Genomic DNA, 22402 nt, shown 5'->3' with positions numbered 1-22402 from the left:
TCCATATCTGTATTTCTGGCTGTAATTTTATGTTGGTGTTGCTGTAAGACGATCAGCAAAAGTTGAATGATTTGTCCTATATGTCCTTGCTCTTAACTGTTCTTTGTATCTGGGGTCAAATGTCCTCCTCATTTGATCTATGTATCTTACTTCACATGTACTGCATTTCATTTGATACAGACCAGGGAAGTATTTCTGAATTGAGTTGCCGGTTTGTTGTGCTATTTTTATGCCTTGTTTATTGAAAATATTGGATATTCTGTGTGTGTATTTGTGGTTGTATGTCATTGTTTACCATCTTTTACTTTCTGTTTCTTTGACACTTTGTATTATTTCTATTCTTGTACTTTGTTGATCTGTTTGTGTGTGATTTTATCCTTGTGTTGGTGACATATGGGTGATTGTTCTTTTCTGTTTCTTCATTTTCTTATTCAGCTTTGTTACTAAGTTCTCTTTTTATCAATTATTTGTGGCTATTTGTATTTTGGTATTGATTTCTTTTTGTAATTGTCTGTATCTAATGGTACTGTGTTTATATAACTGTGTCTGTTGTTGTCAGTTTTTGGTCAATGTCAAATACGTGTTGGTTGTTTTAAATCCTTATGGTGATGTCAAAGAAATTTAACTGTCTATTTTGCTCTTTCTCTATTGTAAGATGTATCTTTTCATGAACAGAATTTATGTCTGTGTGTAACTGGTCAATTTTATTGTTTGGTTCATCTATCAGGCACAAGATGTCATCCATATATCTAATTCAGTATAGGATGTTGTACCCATATGGCACTATTTTGTTAAATATAATCTGTTCTACATGGTTCATAAATATGTTTGCAGCGGTTCCAGACAACGGGGATGCCATTAGTAATCCTTCACTATGTAAACAGAATTCATTATTGAACTGAGAATAGTTCTGTTCTGTTATTAGCTCTAGAGCCAGACTGTTTCTTTGATGTATTCATGTGGAAGTGTACTGTGCATCTTAAAACTTTGTTCTATAATGTTTATAGTTTCAGTTATTGGTATATTGGAATATATGTTCTCTACATCAAATGAAAGGAGGGTGGCCGTGTCTGGAACTTTTATGTCTTTCATGTAGTGAATCAATTCTGCGGTGTTTCTTACGGTCCTGTCCTCCTGTAATTTGTAGTTTTCTGATAAGATTTTCAACATGTATCTTGCAAGTGGGTAAGCAGGATCATTTTTATAATTCACAATAGCTCTGATGGGGAGATCTTTCTTGTGTAGCTTTGGTTGGCATCAGAGGGGAGGTACACTTGGACTTGTTTGTAGGAATTTTGTTGTTTCTTTGTTTTCTATTGTATGTTCAATGTCTTTGAGAGTGTTTCTCAACTTCGTTTGGAAAAGCTGTTAGTTGGTTCTTATTTTAGTTTTACAGTTTTATTTTTTTGTGATGAACTCTTGTGTCTTACTGATGTATTGCTCACTGTGTCTCCTTTATGTGCCCTTGTGATGATGGAGTTGTGTTCTTGTAGTTCCTTTTTGTCAGTGTTATGGAATCAGTATTGTTTTGATTTCCTCTGTTTTCTTTCATCTGTGTTATTAGGTTCTTGATTTCATTACTGACTAGCTCTCTTGTCAGACCACTGTGTACCTCACTTGTTTCGGTTCTGTTTTCCTGTGTGAGAATCCTTTCTGATTCAACTATGAGGTTTATGTATTTTTCTTCTATCTGTGTGCTGATGTTGTGTTTCAGACCTTTCTCAAGTAGTTTTATTTCTTCTGTATGCAAACAGTGTCAGTGAGGTTGACCAGTCTTGGATAAAAGTGATGTTTTTCATTAGACTGGGTGTAATTTGTGGCTGTGTGGGATGCTTGCTTAGCTTTTAAATTTGCAATCTTTCTTTTGTGAGGTTTTTTTTTTCATTTTTTCTATCATTGAATGTGTACAACTTTCAACCTTGCTAACAAGATGAGAGAAAACAGCGGTCTGATGTAATTTTTTTAGATCAAATTGCAGTCAGCTCAAGATGGATAACCTATAGCAATAAATTTTAACAGCTGCTGCGGAAGATGGCCACTCAAACAAACGTATTACAGGCACCTTATCAGGCATTTCCAATTGGCCTCTACATGATGTTTAAAAAGATACATCTCAACCTGCATAAAACCACTCAAAATATAAAGCTTAACACCATTTGCAGGTCAAATAGTACACACATCAAAGAAAGTTTTGCGTCATCCCGGTTCCCAGAACTCCTGAAGATATACGTTGACTGTGTATATTGTCTCACAGACACAATCCCCGTGACCACTACAGTCGCAGGTTCAAATCCTGCTTCAGGCATGGATGTGTGTGATGTCCTTAGGTAAGTTAGGTTTAAGCAGTTCTAAGTTCCAGGCGACTAATGACCTCAAAAGTTAAGTCCCATGGTGCTCAGAGCCATCTGAACACAATCCCTTTGACTGTTCAGAGATGTCACTAAACCCGTCCAAAGATGTAAACAACCATGCATGAGCAGCGCCTATTAGACGGAGTAGGTCCGACAGCCAATCAGTTCCAGTCATTCCACCAGAAAGGAGGTACACGGTTCGTGTTGTCTGTAGTTCAACCATGCCTAGACGGTCAATACCATGGTTCGTCGCATCAGCATTGTTACTCTGTGCCAGGAAGGGCTCTCAACAAGGGAAATGTCCAGGTGTCTTGGAGTGAACCAAAGTGATGTTGTTCAGCCATGGAGGAGATACAGAGAGGCAGGAACTATCAATGACATGCCTCGCTCAGGTCACCCAAGGGCAACTACTGCAGTGGATGACCCCTACCTATGGATTATGGCTCACAGAAACCCTGACAGCAACCCCACCATGTTGAATAATGCTATTCGTGCAACCACAGGACATCATGTTATGACTCAAACTGTGCGCAAAAGGCTGAATGATGCGCAACTTCACTCCCAGCATCCATGGTGAGGTGCATCTTTGCAACCATAATGGGTCCAACAACATGGCAAATAGACCACTCAGGATTGGTATCAAGTTATTTTCAGTGGTGAGTGTCACATATGCCTTCAACCAGACAATCATCAGAGACATGTTTGGAGGCAACCGGGTCAGGCTGGTGGTCATGAAAGGCGCTGTAATGCGCGAAGCATACAACAACTACCAACATGCCTTAGCAAAAGTTCTGGCAGAGAACCTGACAAAATTATGTAAAATTGCTAAGTGGTGCTAAGGCTTCCATCCAGTCCCTTGTAGACCAGTCTGGCATAGCAGTTGAAAATAGCGAAACAGGAGATGAAGTTTTAAATTTCACCAACAATAAATTGTTCATGTGAGAGAATCATGCTAATATACCATCATCTGACCATTGGACAGACTCCCGTATGGATGACATAGTTATAAGCATTCCTGGTGTAGAGAAACAACTGAAAGGTTTTAAAGCAAATAAATCACCAGGTCTGGATGGAATCGCAATTTGGTTTTATAGAGAGTACTCTATATCACTGGACTTGTACCTATCCTGAATTTATCATGAATCTTTCGTCCAGCACAAAGGTCCAAGTGACTGGATAAAAGCACACATGACTCCAGTGTATAAGAAGGGTAAAAGAATGGAGCTGCAAAATTACAGACCAATATCCCTAACTTTGGTTTGCTGCAGAATCCTTGTACGTATTCTCAGTTTGAATGTATTAAACTTTCTTGAGACTGAAAAGCTTATGTCCATGAATCAGCATGGCTTTAAAAAGCTCTTTTCTCACATGATACACTGCAAATTACAGATAAAGGGCAACAGGCAGATTCAATATTTCTGGATTTCTGGAAATCATTTGAAACGGTGCCCCATTACTGGCTGTTAACAAAAGTACAAGTTTATGGAATAATTTCACACATATCAGTGGCTCGAAGACTTCTTAAGTAAGAACACAGTATGTTATTCTCAACAGTTAATGTTCATTGGAAACAAGGGTGCCATAAGGAACGCCCGAGAGAAGTGTGATATGACCACTGTTATTCTCTATATACATTAATGATTTGGCAGCCGGGGTGGGCAGCAATCTGCATTTGTTTGCTGAATATGCTGTTGTGTAATGTAAGGTGTCGAAGTTGAGTGACTGTAGGGAGATACGAATTAGACAAAATTCGTAGTTGGTGCGATGAATGGCAGGTAGCTCCAAATGTGGAAAAATTTAAGTTAATGCAGATGAGTGGGTAGAACAAACCTATAATGTTTGGATACTGTATTAATCTTGGCCTGCTTGAACAGTCAAGTCATTCAAATTATCTGGGCATAATGTTGCAAAGCGATATGAAATGAAATGAGCATATGAGAACTCTGGTAGGTAGGTAAATGGTTGCTTTTGGTTAATTGGGAGAATTTTAGGAAAGCAAGGTTCACCTGTAAAGGAGACCACATAGAGGATGCTGGTGTGACCTATTCTTGAGTGCTGCTTGAGTTTTTGGTATCCTTACCAGGTCAGATAGAGGGAGGACGTCGAAGCAGTTCAGACGCAGGCTACTAGATTTGTTACCGGTATGTTCGAACAATACATAAGTTTTATGGGGAACTCCAATGGGAATCCCTGGAGGGAAGGCAATGTTCTTTTCGAGAAACACTATTGAGAAGATTTAGACAACTGGCATTTGAAGCTGACTGCCACATGATTCTACTGCCACCAACCTGCATTGCGTGTAAAGACTAAGAAGGTGAGATATAAGAGATTAGGGCTCATACAGAAGCATATAGTCAGTCACTTTTCCCTTGCTCTATTTGTGAGTGGAACATGAAAGGAAATGACTAGTAAAGGTACAGGGTGACCTCCACCACACACTATATGGTGGCTTGCAGGTTATCGATATAGATGTAGATGTGTCCAACTTACCTGGACCATATTGGAAGACTACCAGTATTTTTAGGCCACCACTAATAATACCATTTGGGGGGGGGGGGGGGAGGTATAAGATAGACCAATGAGAGAATAGCATCATGTGGTGGGAGTTTTATGTAAACGGAATTTCACAGAAATCTTGAGAATGAGATTTTCACTCTGCAGCAGAGTGTGCGCTGATATGAAACTTCCTGGCAGATTAAAACTGTGTGCCGGACCGAGACTCGAATTCGGGACCTTCGCCTTTCGCGGGCAAGTACTCTACCAAATGAGCTACCCAAGCACGACTCACGCCCCGTCCTCACAGCTTTACTTCTGCCAGTATCTCGTCTCCTACCTTCCAAACTTAACAGAAGCTCTCCTGCGAACCTTGCAGAACTAGCGCTCCTTTCTTTCAGGAGTGCTAGTTCTGCAAGGTTCGCAGGAGAGCTTCTGTAAAGTTTGGAAGGTAGGAGACGAGGTACTGGCAGAAGTAAAGCTGTGAGGATGGGACGTGAGTCGTGCTTGGGTAGCTCAGTTGGTAGAGCACTTGCCCGCAAAAGGCAAAGGTCCCGAGTTCGAGTCTCGGTCCGGCACACAATTTTAATCTGCCAGGAAGTTTCATATCAGCGCACACTCCACTGCAGAGTGATAATCTCATTCTGGAAACATCCCCCAGACTGTGGCTAAGCCATGTCTCCGCAATATCCTTTCTTTTAGGAGTGCTAGTTCTGCAAGGTTCGCAGGAGAGCTTCTGTTAAGTTTGGAAGGTAGGAGATGAGATACTGGCAGAAGTAAAGCTGTGAGGACGGGGCGTGAGTCGTGCTTGGGTAGCTCAGTTGGTAGAGCACTTGCCCGCGAAAGGCAAAGGTCCTGAGTTCGAGTCTCGGTTGGGCACACAGTTTTAATCTGCCAGGAAGTTTCTTACAGAAATCTTCTTTTATTGGTCATACAATAGATGCTCACTTCTTGGGCTATAGGTTGGAAACCATTGGTCTACATCAATGTTATCCCATTCAAAATAATCCTGATTAGATATTATACACTTAAGCCACTGCTTTTTCCAAGACTCAAAACACTGCTGGAATTTAATATTTGGGACAGCTTTTTGTTCTCTCAGCAATGTGTTTTTAATCTCATCTATGCTTGGAAAATACCCTTTAAATTTTTCTTTTCTTTTGAGAACAGAGAAAAGTCATGTGAGGCCATGTCTGTTGAATCTTGAAGTTGACCAAACATTCATGGTTATGCAACAAAGTATGAGCAGATTCATTACTGTGATGCAAAAACCATTTTTTTTTTTTAGTGCAAATTGCATTGAACTTGTAAGTAGTACTCCTTATTGATGATTTGATCTTGTGGCAAGAATTTATGGTGCACTATGTCATGAAAACCTTCACATTTGCCGACACTCATCATGCTTTTTTCGATATTGGTGATCCAGAATGCTTCCACTAGGATGACTGGACCTTAGTTTCAGTGCTACATTCATAAACCCACAACTCACCATCTGTTAGGATACATTCCAGTAGTTCAGTATTGTTGCTGACTTCATCTACTAAGTCCCGAGCATCTTGCATTCACCACTGTTTTCATTTGAACTGCAACTACATTGCAACAAATTTTGATGTAAGGCATTTCCTACATAAAACATATAAAAAAAATTAATGGCATGAGCCAAATGATATCCCAAAAACATTTCTTTCACATTTCCACGATTTAATTGGTTGATGATACACTGGGGCATCCAGGGCATCCATTAATATCAACATGTTCAGAGCAGTATTTTAAATGCCTACACCATTCATTCAAATCCTGGTTTTACCCCTAGCAGATTCATCAAAATGAATATTTCACATTTCAAAAACTTTTCTGCACTTTTTTCCTTCCTTGTAGCAAATTGTAATACAAATTCTATGTTAGACTTTTTATACAAAATAATTAAACATCAATAGTATTAGGACATATGTAATCTTTTTTACAATGAACAATGGACTAAACACTAAGATTGTTTTCAGACATGTCTGCAAACACACACTTGTGCTGCCAGGTTACCAAGCTCATATGCATTCTCTCATATCTACAGCTCAGGAACAAAATGTTTTTGATTCCCTTAGTTAAATTTGTTATATAGTTATAAGAATAGCCATCCACATGTGCCAAAACACATGTGTTCAGCAGAATTCATGATAGCCATATTTACTGAATTAACAGAATAATATTATAACTATGTTACAAATGCTATTTCCATATCATTTCACAAAAAGTTAATATCTGTATTGATTATTTGAACTGAGTAGTAATGTACTAATTGATCAGTCATGGTAAAGATTTTAGGAATTGTAATCACACATATGTTTTACGCTGAACTTGAACTGTGCACCAAAGGCAGTCAGTCTTCCATCTAGTGCCTATAATAATAATCGATGGGGAATACAATACTATCTTCGGCACCAGAGCTGCAAATACTGTATGAAGTAACAATTAATTTTCAATTGCGTTAAAAATTCAGGTAGACCTATGATTCTATTGACTGAAACACAATGTAGCAAATCCTGAAAAAGACGACCTTAAGATAACAATACAAGCAAACATCCAACAGGCCTTCACTGATATGAACTCCAAAGTGAAATTCACAGGAGAGATTTAAGGCAACTCTGAGATGTGGCAGTCAATAAGCAAGGAGACAGGGATACTTCAGTTTTCAACTGTTTGTTGCAAAAAGTCGCCTGTGTAAAGTATAATGTAATGAAGGGATAAAAATGGGACCAGAATGGGTGGAGGAACACAGCTGATGATCAACTGCCTAGCTTTTGCAGATTATCTCATAGTCTTTTCTGATCCCTCAGCACAACCATGAAACAAATTGAGGAACTCAAAATTCAAACAGAAAAGGTGGGACTCAAGGTCTTCATTGAGAAAACAGATTTAGTGACTAACTTCAAGCAAGCACCCAAAGAACAGTATGCAGGAAGGTGAAAGGAAAGGTCTAAACATAAAGTTAGAAGCCAAAAAAAGCCAAAAAGAGAATGACAAATGGAGAAGTCTGCATAGCAATGGACTGGACTTTTTAACTGCATATTGAAAATGTGAGAGTCAACGTGTGGGGACAGAAGACTGCGTCCTATGATCACATACCATAAATTAGCCCAAAAAGACTGACAAAGCCAACTTATACCTATTTTCTGGATGTTGCTGGAGAACAAAGGTCTTTCCCTGTAGAAATCAACACAGATTCCTCAAACAATGATTATGTGAATTCATCTCACTCTATTTGCCACAAGAACCAGAACGCATTAAATAAAGGTGAGCACATTGACGTGGTGTTTCTCGACTTCCAGGTGATATTTGGTACAGTTTCACACTGATGCCAATGAACAAAATATGAGCTTATGAAATATTAGACCAGATTTGTGAGTAGAATCAGGGATTCTGGGCAAATAGAACAATACACACAATTCTTAATGGGGCAAAACTGTAATATGTAATAGTAATTTCAGGAGTACCACAAGGGAGTGGGGTCACTGATGCTCACTATACAGGGTGATATTGCTATTGGGGACAATCTACAAGAATAGTCCCTGAAAGGATAAGGAGAAAAACAGGCCATATGGACATATGCCTGGAAATGCATGGTGTCTACACTACAGCATAATTATTAATTCTTCATACCTTTAATGAACAATGTGTAGTGATTCGAGAATTTGTGTAAATTCTAGAACCACTCAGCCTTCTACCATCTCGAACGCATGATATTCTTGTGTTTGTGTGTGCAGGTTTTAAATCAGTCACTGGAAGAAAGTAGACGTGGCAGATGAACGGTACCAACAAGTACCTATCGGGCAATCCATAACTATTTTAGTGAGTGTGTAAGGAAAAACCATGGAGCTTATATGCAGCTCTGTGCTTATTGGGTCACTGACTATTGTTATTAAAACAAAGACAGTTGAAGAACTCTTGAAAACTCTTGACGTAACCTTGCCATAGGCAAGGTTTATTTTCTGATTTATGTTAAGAAAAGTTATGGTATCAAAGCCAACTTTCTTTTAACTGTAATTTAATTTGTTTCTGATGTTCGACTGTGCGAGGGACTTACCAGAAATTATATATTTATGTTGAAAGTGAGAGTTTTATGGTGTATGAAAGTCAAATACATCGTTAATTGACGAAAAGCAAAGTTTTTATGTCTACTTATTTCATAAGTAGAAAGAGTCTAAAAATTCCTGTACCTAGCATTATTCAATGGAGAAGAAGTCAAGACAGTTTCCAGCGGCCAGCTATCCAGTAAAGAAGAGTTGATGCAAATTCCAATTAAGTCACCTCGTAAAGAACTGGAGGGTAGTTTGGGGGAATAAACCGAAATAGCCCAGATTCACTCTCACACGTAAGTCGGAATCGTTAGAACGTGGTGACTTGTGTGAAAGGACCGAGAAAACAGGAATTTTAAGTCAAAAACAAGAAAAGACAAGGGAATTACTCTGAGAAATTGGAATATGTTCAAGTATCCAATGGAGCAAAATTTAAATGAAAAAAAGGTGAAGAAATGAAAAATTCACAATGATAAAAACAGCAAAGAAGATTTTGATGTATTTGTCTAAGAGGAAGTATGCATAGAACGCTTCAACCAAGAAGATCCATTGTGGGGAGTATACAGCTCTTACACACATTGCGGGGACGCAGATGCAGAAACCAACATACATCCGATGCTGCCGGTACCAGCTGCTGTTCACCGGTGCTGATCTGCCTCCACATCCGCTCACCTATGGAACGCGAATTCTACGTCGGGTGAGCGTGAAACAAAACTTGATTACTTTAGTACGAAGTTGTAAAAAATACTGTTGAGAGAACTTTTATTGTGTGATTATCATATCTAAAGTTAGTTTTAAATGCATACAAGAGCTAAGGAATATAAAAGTATGGAAAATATACAACAGGTTGGGGAAACTCAAGACCCAGCTATGGCCATGAAAATTAGTAAAGAAGTGCCTGCCTGGGCTGAATTGATAAATTTAATCAAAGCTCAGAGTCTTAAGTTAAGCTTATTAAATTCTCAATTAAATGCTCAGAGTGCGACTCTAAATAAAGAACTAGACCTAGTAAATTCTCAGTTAAACACCCAGAGTGAAGCTTTAAATGCTCAGAGTGAAACTCTAAATATTCAAACAACAAATTTAGGTACGTTAAATGCCAAAGTCGACTCTCAAAGCAAAGAATTTAGTAATCTATGTTAAGGCATGCATGCTTTGAAGACTGAGTTCGACGCAATAACTAAAACAAAAAGTAGAGAATTCAAAAGTAGATTTAAAGAACGAGTTGACAAATTCTTTGACTACTTATATAAATCATATGTTTATTGACCTTAGTCAGAAACAGAGTAACACTTTTCAAGATTTATCGAAAAGGTTAGAACTTAACATTGAGAGCAAATGTAATAATGTAGAATCCGAACTTACTGAAAAGTTAGGATCTTTTGAAAACATGTACAATGTTACGTATAATGATGTAAGGCAGGGGTTGAATAATTTGAAAGAGAGTGTAGATAAGCAGAATGTGCCAGTCATTCAATCGCAAATTACAGGTGTCAATACATGGGTTCATAATGTAGAAAGAAATTTCAAAGAAAATGTGGTGTCACCGCCAGACACCACACTTGCTAGGTGGTAGCTTTTAAATTGGCCGCGGTCCATTAGTATACGTCGAACCCGCGTGTCGCCACTGTCAGTAATTGCAGACCGAGCGCCACCACACGGCAGGTCTAGAGAGACGTCCTGGCACTCACCCCAGTTGTACAGCCGACTTTGCAAGGAAAGGTTCACTGACAAATACGCTCTAATTTGCCGAGACGATAGTTAGCATAGCCTTCAGCTACATTTGCTATGACCTAGCAAGGCGCCGCATTCAATTGATATTGAGATTCTATTAATGTATCATCAAGAGCGATGTTCTACAAATGTGGATTAAAGTTAAGTATTCCAGAAGCTATGTACTTTTCTTTATAGCATTCATTACGTATCCTGTTTCAGACCTTACGCCAGCCTGCGTGAGTCTAAGCGCGTGCCTTTCGGCTTCCTCTCATTGTGTCTAGGCTGTCTAGTCTAGACACAACAGAAAAAATAGCTAACTCTGATATTACAAATGTAATTAGTTTGGAGGAACAATTTGTAGAAATTATAGATTGAGAGTCACCAAGAGAATAACAACAGGAAATCTATCGCCTATTCCTTCTTCTGAACTTAGTGATACCAGGAAGGGTATGGACGACTGCAGAGAGAATTTAAGCTTATCCAAGATAACGTAGAACAGAGGGTAACTTTACCTAATGTTGTATTAACTAGTGAAATGGTGACTTATTTGCAATGGGGAGCTAATTCAGGGTTATCTAGACAATTCCCTAAATTTAAGCTGGACGGAGATGTACATCTGACCCATTTCTTAAAAAGATTTAACCAAGCGTTATCAAAAAATTGGGAAGATTCCAAGAACATCGAATTTACTTTGAGGTACTTTCTAGGGGAAGCCTCAGAAAGGGGAGCAATAAATATTGAGAATTTTTCCTTTTGGGGAGACTTTCAAAATAGATTTAAAGAGATGTACTGGTTTGCCAGTGCTTAAGAAAAGTTAATATCAGCTCTATGGGACCCAAAATATTTTAAAAATACTTGGGGTACTATAAGGAAATAGTTTGATTGGCATTTAACATGAGCAAAGTATTTAGATAAGCCAATGTAAGAAGAAGGATTAGTACGTATTTTAATTAGATAATTGCCAATCTATGTGAGACAAGACACCTTGCGTAGTGGTTGGAAAATGATAGAAAAGTTGTTGTCTTTTGTTGACACACTTGATGCAATAAATAAAACCACAACGAAACTTTACACCAAAGTGAAAGTTCGAACTTTAAAAGAAACAGCGTAAATAATTTTAAAAAGTATGAGGCAAGCTTAGCAAAAGTACACCAATACGGTAAGAAAAGTTGTAATGATTATCAAAAGAAGCATCCACCTTCAAATTTAGATCCAGCACCTTCTAAAGTATTCGTACTGAGTAACCATAAAACACAGAATGGGAATGTAGTAACTCGTTTCGGTAACCAACCCATAATTAGCAGTAATGAGGAAAACGGTGTTCGATCTGGATCCAGGGCCGGGGTCCAGGTCATGGAGATACATTAGAAGGCATTACTCCAATAAGTATGTTAACTTTACACACAAAATACCCACAAAGGAATGGTTGCTGCTTGAAGAACCAAGCTTAGCTACTAATAACCCACAACCTACAATAGTAGGGACAGTGGAAACTTCCGAGGTTAACATATTTATAGATTTTGGGAGTGAGGTATCACTCAACTCAAATGCATTTTTTAAATTGATACAGAATAAACAGCACTTACCGTTCTTGCCAGTCACTGGAGTATACATAATTGGGATAATGGGAATGAAAATTAAACTTGTAACACACGAAACTCAAGTGAACTGTAGTATTGGACATATGTTATTTCGTCAAATTCTATTATTAGTAGAGAATATTAATAGAGATGTACTGTTTGGTTCAGATTGGTTATTAGAGTTTAAAGTCATCTTAAATTTTGACAAATATCTTCTTTGTTATGGTAGAGGGGACAGTGGATGGTGGACACCATTTGCAACAAATAGCCACATTGGGGAACAAACAACCGAGTTTCAGTGTCTACAATTAACAGCTACAGCACAATTATCACCAAAAATAAATAATGTGGATCAAGTAACACATCAAACTGATATACAAGACAAAGTTAATGAATCCCTAATATTAGCCGATCAACAAAGATGAGATTTGCATAAATTTTTAATGAAGTAGGAAGTGGTGTTTTCCGATTGTCCAGGTAACATCAGCAACTATATCTGTAAGTTCAAAACCAAAGATGAAACCCCATTCTTTTGCTGACTGCCTCCAATACCAGTGAGTTTGAAGGAAGCAGTTCGGGATGAGATTAACAAAATGATTGATAATAATATTATAGAATAAAGTTCCAGTGTAATGAATAATCCTCTGGTCATGGTGAAAAAAGCTGCAGGCGGGGTACGATTAGTCTTAGGTGCTCGTACATTAAATCGACATATAGAAATGGAGAGAGATCGACCGATTAATATTGATGAATTGTTATCCAAGTTTGAAAAGGTGATATTCTTTAGTACAATGGACTTGACCACAGGATATTGGCAGATAAAAATACATCCAGAATCCAAAAAGTATACAGCCATTTTGTTTAATGGAAAATCTTATCATTTCAATGTATTGCCATTCGGACTTAATATCTCTGTTTTTGTATTCATACGTAAATTAGATGAAGCAATAGGGAGAAACTTATTGAAGGATTTGATAATATACATAGATGATACCTTAATAATATCAACTACTTGGGAGGACCATTGTCTAACTTTGTGCAAGACTCAAAAAATTTAGAGAAAAAGGTATTACGGTGAAGTCGTCTAAATTGTTTTTCGCGTGCCACGAACTTAAGTTCTTAGGTCATATTATAAGGGTATAGGGAATTACACCTGACCCTGAATGCATAAAAGCTACCAAAGGATGTCCGCACCCCAGAAATGTAGTAAGACAATTAAAAGGATTTATAGGTATGGCCAGATACTATCGACGGTATGTACACGGGCAAGAGTTAAATGATGCGAGAATTTTAAGTTTATTAAGAAAGGGAGTACCGTGGACTTGGAATCAAGGTGCAAATGATGCATTTGAAAATGTTAAAAGAGCGCTTGTTGAGTCATTCATATTACATCATCCAGTTATGGGCAAACCACATAAATTTTCGACAGATTCATCTGATTATGGTGTTGCTGCTGAACTTTTCCAAGGAGAATGGGATCAGAGTAATGTAGAACACAGAACCATAGCTTTTGCTAGCCATAGCCTAAATAAGCACAAACTAAATTACACAGCTACCGAAAACGAACTATTGTCGATTGTGTGGAGCATTCAAAAGTTTCAAAACACTAGTATGGGGATCAGAAATCCATATTTATACAGATCATCAAGATTTATCCTTTCTGATGAGTAGTCAATTACTACACAGTAGGTTGATGCAATGGATGCTTTTCCTACAGGAATACAATATTAAGATACGATACATAAAAGGTTCTGAAAATATTGTACCTGATTATCGCGCTACCCAAAGGAATGGAAGAACTTAAACGTACGGAAGGAGCTGGTGTTATTTTTGCCATTAATTTTATGTCAGTGGAATATCTGAACATCACTGTAAAGGAAATGGCTCAAAGAATAACAGGGAATATCCATCATGATCCTTATTTCACAGAAATATTTTCTGTGTGCATCCAGAACTCGTCAGCTCCTAACCAATTAGGAAAATGGAAAATTATAGATCATAACTTGTTTTGGAGAGATAGTGTATCTAACATCACAGGGTTGGCACTTATGTATTCCAAAGATAATGGAAGACGAACTTGTGTGGTATGTTCACAAAGGGTATGGACACTTCGGAATCAAACAATGTATATGTTGTGACAGTGCCATGACATTTAACAGTGCCGCCACGACAGTACGCACAAACGGTGATAGAGGCGCTCCGCAACTCAGCTAAGTGCGGGAGCGCCACCTAGCTACAAACGGCGCCGGACGCATGTCACGGCACGGCAGTCGAATAAGAGATACTGAGTTGTTATCATGTAACGAGCTATTGTTTCTAAGTGAGTGTGTTTGAATATCCACGCAATTATTGGTGATTACAGCTTATAACACTTTTTGGCGACGAGGTCGGATATTTTCACTGCGTTGTGGATTTGTGTGTTTGTGACGGGGCAGACATGGGACAGCTCATGCAAGCGCTCATTGAACAACAAACACAGCTGACGGCTGCTATTCAGGCACAACAAACACAGCTGACGGCTGCTATTCAGGCACAACAAACACAGCTGACGGCTGCTATTCAGGCGTTGTCGACGTCGCTTACTCATCATCTGTCTTCCTCTTCTCCGCCTCCATTCCCTCCTTACGACGAGGCTGCTGAAGACTGGGAGGATTATGAGAAGCGTTTGCGGCAACACTTCTTGGCTTTCAGCGTTGTCGACGCTCCTATGTGTAAGTCGTTATTTCTATCTTGGATTTCCCCACTAATCTATGAGCTGCTATCTCAGTTAGCCCCTCTGCGGGAACCTGCCTCTCTGTCCTTCCAAGAAATGTGTGACTTATTGTCTAACTATTACCGAAAAAACACCCACGTTGTTGCCGCCCGCGTGGCGTTCTACCGGTGTCGTAAACAGCCCCATCAATCTTACCGGGCTTGGGCGGCGGAACTACACATTCTGAGTAGGAAATGTCGGTTTGTCATGGACACTCATCATGAGTCTTATGCTGATTCAATGGTTAGGGATACTATTCTATGGCTTGCTCCTGATTAAGAAGTTTGGCAACGTGCCCTATAACTGCCAAACCCATCATTGTCGGAAGTTCTAAGCATCGCTCAATCCTTTGAAGTGTCTCGCGCTGCTGGCACGCAAATAGACGCGTGGCGTGATGTAGGCGCTGTACAGTCAACTTTTGACACGGACAATTTGCCTGTTTCACAGGAGAACAAAGATGTGGCGGCGGTTCACTCGCGTAAACAACGTCGTGTTGGGCCGCAACACTCGCAGCGAAAACAACAACCACAGAAGCAGGTTCGTTCCGCACTTCCTTCTTGTCCACGTTGTTTCGTACAGCATGACAGGGCCGCGTGTCCAAAACGTTGGGCCACGTGTAATTCATGTAGGAAAAAAGGCCACATTGCTTCTGTGTGTCAGTCCCCTAAAGTTCCTGTCGACGAGGACGAGGCATCGGACATGGATGTTAACTGTGTGCTTTCTCAAACAAATAAGTTGTTTGTTACTGTTCGTGTTCTGGATAAAGACATTCGCATGCAAGTGGACACTGGCTCTGCAGTAACTCTCATTAATTCTCGCACGTATTTGGAGTTGGGATCCCCTCCCATGTCTCCAGTTACGCGAAATCTTAGAACTTATAATAAACAGCAAATTCCTATCATTGGCCAGTTTGATGGTTCCACTGCCTACAAGTCTGTTGTTAGGCCCCTCACGTTTTATGTGGTGGATCATGCGGGCACTGAAAACCTGTTCGGTTATGATGCTTTCCAGTTGTTCGGGTTCTCCATTGATGATGTGCACCTCATATCTGAGGATATTCCGTATCAACAGCTGATTGGACTGTGTTCTGAATTTTCGTCCGCGTTCTCTGCTGGTCTGGGTCGTGCCAAGGATTTTGAAGCCCACATTACTCTTAAACCTACAGCTCGCCCTAAGTTTTTCCGGGCACGCCCTATTCCGGTGGCGTTGCGTGCACCTGTCAAGGCTGAGATAGACAGGTTAACAGCTTCAGGGATTCTCCTTCCTGTTACCTCCAGCGAATGGGCATCGCCAATCATGGTGGTTTCTAAACCAAACAGGAGTCTGCGATTGTGTGGTGATTTTAAAGCCACTGTCAACGCTCAGAGCCTCATTGACACTTATCCTCTTCCCCGTCCTGAGGAGTTATTTACCAAGCTCGCTGGGGGCCAGTTCTTTTCCAAACTTGACTTATCGGAGGCGTACCATCAGTTGCCATTGGATGCTTCTTCCAAGGAATTTCTCGTCATCAACACTCCTTGTGGGTTGTATCAATACCACGGTTACCATTTGGCGTCGCTAGCGCGCTGGCCATTTTTCATCGGTTTTTGGAACAGCTCACGGCTTCCGTTCCTGGCTGCATAAACTATCTGGATGACATTGTTGTCACGGGGGCCTCCACTGAGGACCACCTTCGCAATTTGCGCTCACTGTTTCGGGTTTTGCATTCGGCTAGGTTGAGGTGTAATCTGGACAAGTCACAGTTCTTCCAACCCTCCACTGTGTATCTTGGTTTCCACTTGTCCCGTGAGGGTATACGTCCTCTATGTCAGCACGTTGCGGCCATTAACGCTCTACCCCGGCCATCTACAGTCAAAGAACTTCAGGCGTTTATAGGCAAGATTGCTTATTATCACAAATTCATTCCATCCGCGGTGGCGGTAGCTCATCCTCTGCATCAGCTGTTACGCAAAAACGTCCCTTTCTGTTGGTCCGACGAGTGTGAGCAGGCTTTTGTCCGCCTGAAGGCTCATTTGCAGTCAGCGCCTTGTCTTGCCACATTCCGTCCGGGTCAGCACTTGGTTCTGGCGACTGACGCGTCACAGTATGGCCTAGGGGCTGTTCTCGCCCATCGGTATGAGGATGGGTCGGAAAGATACATCGCCTATGCTTCCAAGACCCTCAACGATGCGCAATGGAGTTACTCTCATATCGAAAAGGAGGCGCTCGCTATCATTTATGCTCTACAAAAGTTCAGCATTTTTTTGTATTGTTCTAAGTTTCACCTCATCACCGACCACAAGCCGCTGGTCTCTCTGTTCAGCCCATTGGCGTCGCTTCCGGATAAGGCAGCTCACCGCCTGCAACGTTGGGCCTTATACTTGTCTCGTTTACACTATGAGATTCACTATCGCCCCACGGCCCAGCACGCCAACGCTGATGCATTGTCGCGATTGCAGATGGGCCCCGACCCGGTTTTCGATCGTGATGAACTACTCTGTTTCCACATTGATGAGGAAGATCATCGTGTGGTTGAGGGTTTCCCATTTACAGGTTTGCAGGTCGCGTCGGCTACTGCGCGGGACCCGGTCCTGCATCAGGTGATCGGTTTTGTTCAACGGGGTTCGCCGGACAGGACCAAGGGCAAGGCATCGGATCCCCTTCGCAACTACCATGCCTTGCGCCTTCGTCTGTCTGTTCGTGATGGTGTTGTTCTTCTGGCCACGGATGGCGCATCTCCACGGGTCTTGGTGCCAGCCTCTCTTCGCAAAGATGTTCTCAACCTGTTGCATGAAGGCCATTGGGGTATTTCTCGGAATAAGTCCCTGGCCTGCAGGCATGTTTATTGGCCCGGTATTGATTCGGACATCACCCATATGGTTGCTGTGTGTGGTCAGTGTGCTCAACACCTGGCTGCACCTCATACAATGCCCTCTCCGTGGCCTGATCCGGCGCAGCCATGGGAACGGGTGCACGCTGACTTTGCCGGCCCATTCCTCGGTACTTATTGGCTACTGTTGATTGACGCCTTCTCAAAGTTTCCGTTTGTTGTTCGATGTCCGTCGCCCACCACTGCAGCGACGACGCTGGCTTTGTCCAAAATCTTTGCGCTAGAAGGTCTTCCATCCACGATCGTCACGGACAATGGCCCTCAGTTCTCTTCGCAGGCCTTCTGTGATTTTTGTACTGGACACGGGATTCATCATGTTACAGCACCGCCCTTCCATCCGCAATCGAATGGGGAGGTCGAGCGCCTTGTCCGCACTTTCAAAAGCCAGATGAAAAAATTCCATAGTGATTATTCCACAGATGACGCTCTGCTGCAATTTCTGAGTTCTTATCGCTTCACGCCTCTGGGTGATCGCAGCCCTGCTGAACTCTTGCATGGCCACCAACCGCGCACTCTACTGCACCTGCTTCACCCTGTCAGGCCTTGTGCTGTGTCCCCTGGTGCGGGAAAATACTCGGTGGGTGCCAACGTGTGGGCACGAGGGTATGGATCTCGCCCTAAATGGATTCCAGGGGTGGTCAAGGCTCTTCGCGGCAGCCGGCTTTGTGAAATACGTACGGACGACGGCACGGTTGTTCGCCATTACGACCAGATGCGCCTACGGGTGGTGGCCACGCCGGTGACACCGCCCCTTCCTTCGCCTCTACCAGCCCGAGAAGCCAGTCCTGTCGCTGCTGCCAATCTACCGTACATGTTGATGCAGCCGACGTCGCTACCGCTTCCGAGTACGCCGGAACCGGCCCCAGTCGCGACGCCGCCTTCTCCGGGACCCATCTCGCTGGAGCACACCCCCAGGTCCACGACACCTATGGATGCTGCTCCGGAGTTTTCACCCATCATCTCGTCCAGGAGGCACGTTCCACGCACGAGCTTCCGTCCTGGACATTTTCGACCATACTCTGGTGTCTCTCCGCGGGATCTTCTCGGGGCCTCACAAGAGGCCATGGATATCTCCGCACTGTCCATGTCTCCAAGGAAGTGAGGGTTTTTAAGGGGGGAAAGTGTTGTAACAGTGCCACGACATTTAACAGTGCCGCCACAACAGTACGCACAAACGGCAATAGAGCCGCTCCGCAACTCGGCTGAGCGCGGGAGCGCCACCTAGCTACAAACGGCGCCGGCCGCATGTCACGGCAGTCAAATAAGAGATACTGAGTTGTTATCATGCAACTAGCTATTGTTTCTAAGTGAGTTTGTTTGAATATCCACGCAATTATTGGTGATTACAGGTTATAACAGTATATCCCATATTAATAAGTTTTATTATTTCAAGGAAAGAGGTCATAAAATAACATCTTTGTTAGAACCTGTGAAACTTTCCAGAAAGTAAAATAGAATAATGCTCATGCGAAATACAAAATTATTCCTAAGTCATTACATGACGTCACAGTGGCGGATTTTTTTGGACCAATTCCATGAGGAAAAGGAGGAGTATCATATATTTTGGTTATCATAGAATGCTGGTCAAAATATGTTAAACTATATCCCATTAAAAGAGCAAATATGCAAACAGTTATACACTGTTTACAACAATACTTTCTAGAAGTAGGTAAACTGAAACAGTTTCTTACCGATAACGGACCACAATTTGTGAGTAACTAATTTAGAGAATTCCTAATGCAGGAAAGTATTCGACGGGTGTTAATATCCAATTATAACCCGTCATCAAATCCGTGTGAATGAGTAATGAAGGAAATTGGAAAATTATGTACTACTTAACTGCCATGAAAAACATACTTCGTGGACAGTGAAAATTAAGCACTTTGAACTTATCCTAAATGAATTACCCCATTTATTGACTGGGTTATCACCTTTAGATGTTATAGGCAATACTTTTATAGGAGAACCTCTAACTAAGTGTTTTAATTGGCCTGAACAACATAGCGTCAATTACAAAGTAAATCAGGAAATTGTTTCTAAGAATTTAATTGAAAAGGCAATAAAAAGAGTAAGTAAGCACAACGAAAATGCTGTGTAACCTCAGTGCCAAGTCAATGACCTGGTTCTTATAAAACAACATCTTCACAGCCTGATTCTGAAAAAAGAGACTCATAAGTTTCAGGAAGAGCATAAAGGAACAATTGACAAGAATGGGGGAAAGAAATACAGTAGAAGAAGAATGGATAGCTTTGAGGGATGAAGTGGTGAAGGCAGCGGAGGATCAAGTGGGTAAAAAGACGAGGGATAGTAGAAATCCTTGGGTGACAGAAGAAATACTGAATTTAATTGATGAAAGGAGAAAATATAAAAATGCAGTAAATGAAGCAGGCAAAAAGGAATACAAACGTCTCAAAAATGAGATCAACAGGAAGTGCAAAATGGCTAAGCAGGCATGGCTAGAGGACAAATGTAAGGATACAGAGGCTTACTTCACTAGGGGTAAGATAGATACTGCCTACAGGAAAATTAAAGAGACCTTTGGAGAAAAGAGAACCACTTGTATGAATACCAAGGGCTCAGATGGAAACCCAGTTCTAAGCAAAGAAGGGAAAGCAGAAAGGTGGAAGGAGTATATACAGGGACTATACAAGGGCGATGTTCTTGAGGACAATATTATGGAAATGGAAGAGGATGTAGATGAAGATGAAATGGGAGATATGATACTGCGTGAAGAATTTGATAGAGCACTGAAAGACCTAAGTCGAAACAAGGCCCCGGGAGTAGACAACATTCCATTAGAACTACTGACAGCCTTGGGAGAGCCAGTCACGACAAAATTCTAGCAACTGGTGAGCAAAATGTATGAGACAGGCGAAATACCCTCAGACTTCAAGAAGAATATAATTCCAATCCCAAAGAAAGCAGGCGTTGACAGATGTGAAAATTACCGAACTATCAGTTTAATAAGTCACGGCTGCAAAATACTAACGCGAATTCTGTACAGACGAATGGAAAAACTGGTAGAAGCCAACCTCGGGGAAGATCAGTTTGGATTCTGTAGAAATATGGGAACACGTGAGGCAATACTGACCCTACGACTTATCTTAGAAGCTATATTAAGAAAAGGCAAACCTACATTTCTAGCATTTGTAGACTTGGAGAAAGCTTTTGACAATGTTGACTGGAATAATCTCTTTCAAATTCTGAAGGTGGCAGGGGTAAAATACAGGGAGCGAAAGGCTATTTACAATTTGTACAGAAACCAGATGGCAGTTATAAGGGCCGAGGGACATGAAAGGGAAGCAGTGGTTGGGAAGGGAGTGAGACAGGGTTGTAGCCTCTCCCCGATGTAATTCAATCTGTATATTGAGGAAGTGAAACATGGACGGTAAATAGTTTGGACAAGAAGAGAATAGAAGCTTTCGAAATGTGGTGCTACAGAAGAATGCTGAAGATTAGATGGGTAGATCACATAACTAATGAGGAGGTACTGAATAGGATTGGGGGGAAGAGGAGTTTGTGGCACAACTTGACCAGAAGAAGGGATAGGTTGGTAGGACATGTTCTGAGGCATCAAGGGATCACCAATTTGGTATTGGAGGGCAGCGTGGAGCGTAAAAATCGTAGGGGGAGACCAAGAGATGAATACACTAAGCACATTCAGAAGGCTGTAGGTTGCAGTAGGTACTGGGAGATGAAGAAGCTTGCACAGGATAGAGTAGCGTGGAGGGCTGCATTCAACCAGTCTCAGGACTCAAGACCACAACAACAACAACAACATTGAGGAAGCAGTAAAGGAAACAAAAGAAAAATTCGGAGTAGGTATTAAAATCTATGGAGAAGAAATAAAAACTTTGAGGTTCGCCGATGACATTGTAATTCTGTCAGAGACAGCAAAGGACTTGGAAGAGCAGTTGAACGGAATGGACAGTGTCTTGAAGGGAGGATATAAGATGAACATCAACAAAAGCAAAACGAGGATAATGGAATGTAGTCGAATTAAGTCGGGCGATGCTGAGGGAATTAGATCAGGAAATGAGACACTTAAAGTAGTAAAGGAGTTTTGCTATTGATGATGGTCAAAGTAGAGAGGATATAAAATGTAGACTGGCAATAGCAAGGAAATCGTTTCTAAAGAAGAAAAATTTGTTAACATCAAGTATAGATTTAAATGTCAGGAAGCCATTTCTGAAAGTATTTGTAAGTAGTGTAGCCATGTATGGAAGTGAAACATGGATGATAAATAGTTTTGACAAGAAGAGAATAGAAGCCTTTGAAATGTGGTGCTACAGAAGAATGCTGAAGATTAGATGGGTAGATCACGTAGCTAATGAGGAAGTATTGAATAGGATTGGGGAGAAGAGGAGTTTGTGGCACAACTTGACAAGAAGAAGGGATCGGTTGGTAGGACATGTTCTGAGGCATCAAGGGATCACCAATTTAGTAATGGAGGGCAGCGTGGAGGGTAAAAATCGTAGAGGGAGACCAAGAGATGAATACACTAAACAGATTCAGAAGGATGTAGGCTGCAGTACATATTGGGAGATGAAGGATCTTGCACAGGATAGAGT

At 41.2% G+C, this 22402-nt stretch overlaps 1 protein-coding gene and 1 non-coding gene across 3 annotated transcripts in view; one reads left to right on the top strand and one right to left on the bottom strand.

The window, feature by feature from the left end:
• Positions 1-22402, bottom strand: part of LOC126198441 (multidrug resistance protein homolog 49-like) — a 439165-nt gene that overhangs the window by 214437 nt on the left and 202326 nt on the right. The gene's annotated exons all lie outside the window — the stretch shown is intronic.
• Trnal-caa (transfer RNA leucine (anticodon CAA)) lies at positions 5349-5423 on the top strand. Its single transcript has one exon. It is a non-coding gene; the product is annotated as a tRNA-Leu (tRNA).

This window comes from Schistocerca nitens, chromosome 8 (genome assembly GCF_023898315.1).
Source record: "Schistocerca nitens isolate TAMUIC-IGC-003100 chromosome 8, iqSchNite1.1, whole genome shotgun sequence".
NCBI classification, from domain to species: domain Eukaryota; kingdom Metazoa; phylum Arthropoda; class Insecta; order Orthoptera; family Acrididae; genus Schistocerca; species Schistocerca nitens.
The sequence above is the reverse complement of the archived record's forward strand: the minus strand, read 5'-3'. Positions and strand labels throughout refer to the sequence as shown.